We start from the raw sequence: 6,000 nt of genomic DNA on the forward strand, positions 1-6,000 counted from the left end.
AAATTAATTGAAGGAAAATGGAAAGCGGTCTGCAATAATTGTAAAAAGACCTTAGGTGGTGAGACTAAGAATGGTACCAAGCATTTACTTGACCACATGAAAACATGCTTGCACAAAAAATAGAAGACCGTACAACAATCTCTATTGCAGCCAACAAAATCCAATGATGGGACAACGCAACTTGGGACATACCATTTCAACCAAGATCAAGCAAGGGCAGAGCTTGCAAATATGATTATATTGCATGAGTACCCATTATCTATGGTTGATCATGTTGGCTTTAGAAGATACTCTTATGCATTGCAACCAATATTTAAAGTTGTTTTCCGGAACACATCAAGACTGACATCATGAAGATATTTGAGTATGAAAGAAATAAAACAATAAAATTATTAGACTCAAATGCTAGTCGGATAGCGTTGACAACTGATATGTGGACGACAAGTAATCAAAAAAGAGGATTCATGGCCATCACTTCACACTTCATCGATGTTTCATGGAAATTACAAGGTCGGCTTGTCAGGTAAATTTTTTTCTCTTTAACTTTATACTTGCATTTACCATTAATAGTGTTACTATTATCATTACAATGTATTATATTGCTTAGATCCTCGCAAATGCACTTGTTGATTGCCTCTTGGATTGGAACTTGGATCGTAAGTTATCTACTTTAACCGTTGATAATTGCACAACTAATAATGCTATGATTGAGCTTATTCTGGACAAGCTTATTCTGGACAAGCTTCCTCCGAGTTCACTTATCTTAGAAGGAAAATTATTTCACATGCGGCGTTGTGCCCATATTTTGAATTTTGTTGTGAGGGATGGATTAGAATTAATCAGTGATAGCATTGAAACAATTCGTTATAGTGTCGCATTTTGGACAACAACACCAAAAAGAGATGAAAAATTTATTGAAACAGCTCGACAATTGAAAGTTCCAAGCACAAAGAAACTAGAACTTGATTGCAAAACACGATGGAACTCTACATATTTAATGCAAGGAGATCAATAGCGTTACAAATTTTATAAGCAAATAATAACAAAAATAATTGAATCAATCAAAGTAGCACAACAAAAAATATAAATTACTTGAACAGATTCAATAGTAAAGCAATGTGGGCATGCAAAGAACTTATCTATAAATTAAGCATGCATGTAGTACATTAACCAAACTAGAAGTATATACATGCACATCAATCTTATTTCTAGTCTTCCCTTTCCACAAAGCTTCCGGAGGTGGGGAAACTGTTAGGACCAAAAGTAGCTAGAGGGGGGAGGAGGGGGTGCGCTTCGTTGCTTGGCGTTGCTTGTTTCTTCTTGGATGTGCAGCGGAAAATACAGAAACAAATACAACCACGCTAACACTAGGATTTTACTTGGTATCCACCTCCAAAGGAGGTGACTAATCCAAGGATCCACACCACGCACGCACCCTCCACTATGAAACACTCCTTTTCGGTAACTACCGAGGGCGGAGAAGCCCTACAAGACTCTCAGTACAAGAAGAAGAAAGGGTAGTAAAGATTAAGTAAAAGCTTACAAGAAATGCAGTGAAAAACCCTAACCCTAACTTCTTCCTCTTGCAATAGATCCGCCTCTTGACTTGGAAAGCCTCCAAGAACCTTCAAGAACTGGCGATCACGTGCTTGTAGAGAGCTGTGGAGGAGCTGGAATGAATCTGAGAAGAGCTTGTGAAGAGATACCGAAGACCACGCTCGCCTGCGGCTTTAAACCCGACGCAACGGTCAGATCCCGATCGATTCAAATGTTCCGAATCGATCGGGGAGGCTTTGGATCGATCCACGGATCGATCCGGCGCCTATCGAAAGCGCTGGATCGATCCACGGATCGATCCGGCGCTTATCGCAGCATCGTCCCGATCGATCGGCCGATCGATCGGGACCTCGATCGATCCACGGATCGATCCGAGCTTCGAAGAATGGATCGATCCATCGATCGATCTGGATCGATCCACGGATCGATCCGACTTGGTTTTGCCCAAAACCAAGTCCCAAACCTCCTAACCAACATCCGGTCAACCTTGACCTGTTGGTACATCATGCCTCGCATCTGGTCACTCCCTTGACCTGCCAGGACTCCCCACCAAGTGTCCGGTCAATCCCTTTGACCCACTTGGACTTTTACTCGTCGTGCCAAGTATCCGGTCACTCCATTGACCTACTTGGACTTCCACCAGATGTCTGGTCAACCTTGACCCATCTGGACTTCCTTCCTTGCCAAGTATCCAGTCAATCCCTTTGACCTACTTGGACTTCCCAACACCAGATGTCCGATCATCCTTGATCCATCTGGATTTCCTTCCTTGCCTGGCTTCACTCACCAGGAATTTCACCTAGCTTCACTCACTAGGGTTTTCCATCTGCCTAGCTTCACTCACTAGGACTTTCACCTGGCTTCACTCACCAGGATTTCCTTCTGCCTAGCTTCACTCACTAAGACTTTCCATCTGCCTAGCTTCACTCACTAGGACTTTCACCTGGCTTCACTCACCAGGATTTCCTTCTGCCTAGCTTCACTCACTAGGACTTTCCATCTGCCTAACTTGCCAGTTAGGACTTCCCAGTCAAGTATCCAGTCAACCTTGACCTACTTGACTCTTCTTCAATCAATATCTTATTGTCAAACATCTAAACCCTAACCAAGACTCAGCTTGGTTAACCAGGTCACCCTTGACCTGAGGGATATTGCACCAACAATCTCCCCCTTTTTGATGTTTGACAATACCACAATAACACTTACAATCCCACATGTAAGTTAGGCTAATCCTATAGCCTCCTTCTTCATGCCACTAGGTAATGAACCCATAAATTAAGCTTTTCATTCTCCTCCTAAGAGGGCAAACTCCCTCTAGGTAATGAAAACCTAACTTACTTCCTTTCATTCTCCCCCTATTGGCACACATCAACCCCTTACAAAAAAAACATCAACCCGTCTTTGGACACACATCAACCTATGCTCCAATTTTGGGCACACTTCAACAACTCCATTTGTTGAAGACTCTCCCCCTGAAGAGTTGCTCATCGTGATCACAATTTCACTCATGTGATCAACTCAATATTGAAGGTCCCATACCCTTCATTATCCTTAACTTCTCACTCAATGTTGACAAATACCCAACCTTGAGCATTTTCAACCACTTGAGTTGCCACTTGAAATGATGAGGATATCCACTCCCCATTTATCCCCATTTCAAGTTTAAATGCTCAACCTTGAGCAAGTTCACAACAGAAGGTTAACCACCTTCCAAGGTTCATGAAAAATAATTTTCATGTCTTTAAAGAGTCCCTCCCCCTAAAGACATGGTGGTAACTTCTGTCATTGCACCAACAATGACTTGGAATCCCTAAACCTTTAGGAAACCCAGATTTAGAAGTTTTGAGGTTCAAATGTTCAAAATTTGAAACAAACCTCAACCTAAACTTCAATGAAGTCTTCCTTTACCATTCCATCCTTGTTTTCAACACGAAAACACCCTTTTTTATGTATACAAATGTATTTTAAGGGTTTGGAATGGTTACCTAGACTAAAATAGGTTCAAAGTGCTGAAATCAGGCTTTCGCAAAATCAGCAACTTGGATCGATTGGAGTTGGGTTCCAATCGATTGAACCTTTTCGAATCGATCCACCGATCGATTCAGACTACTGAATCGATCGGCTGATCGATCCAGAGCCACTCGTGCGAGATTGCTTCCGAATCGATCCATGGATCGATTCAGCACTCCAATCGATCCATGGATCGATCGAGACTCGATAGTTGCTGAAATTCCATTTCAGTCATCAGAAACCCTAGAAAATTCTACAAAATCCAAAAATTATGAAATTTCGTGTAGACATTGTTTAGGGCATATATTATCAAGGAAAATAGTTTTCTATGAAAATACATCATATTTTCAAAGATTGACACAAACTTGAAAACTTGCAAAAACTTTAGTGTTTTCTTCAAGTTTGTGTCTAACTATTCAATGGTGATTACTATCAAAAGATAGCCTTCACCAAGGTTTTCCAAAAACATTTTAACAACATTTTCAAAACCAATATCCCATCATGTTCCTTGGGCATAATGCACATGACTTGTACATTAGCTTTCCCAATGATGGGAAAACACATAACTATGTGTTTTGATGAACCTAAAACTCAAAAGAATGCACTAAATCAACATTTTGAGTTTTGTTCATCTTCCTAACATCTCACTTGTATCTAATGTGCACTAAAACACATACAAGTCATCTTATAGTCCTTGTGAGATGCAAGATTTTGGTTTTGCCCTATTCTAGGGATCATGCATATCTATCTAGGCATTTCAAAGATATTAGACATCCACCTAGGATGTCACTTGTTAATAAGTGTTGTTAAATGCCATTTATCCTTAATTACAAGAAATTAAACTAATGCATGATAATGTTATGGCATACATCAAAAGGAAATAATTTTCAAAAGAAAATATCCTATAACTACATGATGTATGAATGTCATGACATGGTATTTTGTATTTTCATAATAAGTCATGAATGCAAAAGTAGACATGATGTCATGGCATATGATGGGCAAACAATCATGGAAAGATTTAGCATAAATAAAATATACCTAGATTAACTATCTAAGTATCCTTAAAACCTTAGCTAAACTTACAACTTAAACCTAGATTGCCCTTAAGTGCGTCAAGAAAACGCCAAAACCTAAATTGGCATTTCTAATTCCCTTGATTAATTTATGCCAATTGAAATTAAGCATATTCCTCAAATGTTGGCATATTTCATTTTTCCACAAGAGTAGCACTTTAAAGTTAAGGCCCGGATTGCCTTAAATTTCCTAAGAACATACCAAAATCCCAACTTGGTAGCTCTTATGAATTTCCCAATATGTGCCTTTTAAGATTAAAATCAAATTTTCACCACTAGGCACATTTTACTCTTTCAAGGAGTAAATAATAGTTCCATTTCATTTTCAAAGGTTAACAAAAACCTTGAAAATGCTCCTTGAGTGTCAATTTCCTCAAAGTTGGGTTAACTACCCTTCTAATTGGAGTTGACACTCTCTAACCCATTTATGGGGTAGAGAAGATGCTCCTAGGAACCCAACACCTATTGGTGCTCCTTGGATGCTCTAGGTACTCACTAGGGATAACTTCCCTAGATACCTTCCTAGTGACCTTGTTGGGCTTCTTAGAAGCCTTGGTCACATTTTCTAGGTCAACCCTAGGATAGCCTCCTTGTGACCTTGTTAGTGACTTTCTTAGACTTCTTAGAAGTCTTAGTCACTTGGTTGCAAAAATACTCTAGGGATGACTTCCTAGTATTCTTGACTTGACCACTAAACCTAGGGTTTGTTCCATAACTATATGGAACCCTATGATAACTAGGCACATCCTTCTTAGCCTTTGGTTTGTATCCCAAACCTCTATGGCTATTTGATGGCTTTGACTTTCCTAGCCCTAGGTTTTGCTCATTTTGCCCTTTTAGGATATTTTCCATCCTTTTTAAGGCCTTTTCCATTTTATCAAGTCTTGATCTCAAGACTTGATTTTCTATCATTAAATCCTTAGAATTTGGTTTTTCATTAAGTCCATGAGCATTTTGGTTTCTAGGCTTGTATCTAAAATCCTTAGAGTTATTGCCTAGACTTTTACCTACATTCCTAACCCTAGGAGTGATAGTCTTAGCATGTAGGGCCACATGCTTTTCCTTAAAGCCCTCATGCTTTCTATTCTTATGGTAAATTGCATTAAAATGATAAAAATTAGAACTATCATGCTTTTTACCATTTTGCAAAGGAATAGGCTCAATGAAAGTTACCTTCCTTTTTACCTTGGAGGCTCCCCCTTGACTAGTGCCTCCTTGAGCCTTGACCTTCTTCTTCCCCTTGGGGCATTGACTACGATAATGCCCCTTTTGATTGCAAGAGAAGCATATAATATGCTCCTTGCTCTTCTTTGTGTTGGGGATGGTCTCCTTGGGCTTCACCTTGCCCTTTTGTGCC

This window comes from Zingiber officinale, chromosome 6B (assembly GCF_018446385.1).
Source record: "Zingiber officinale cultivar Zhangliang chromosome 6B, Zo_v1.1, whole genome shotgun sequence".
Classification (NCBI taxonomy): domain Eukaryota; kingdom Viridiplantae; phylum Streptophyta; class Magnoliopsida; order Zingiberales; family Zingiberaceae; genus Zingiber; species Zingiber officinale.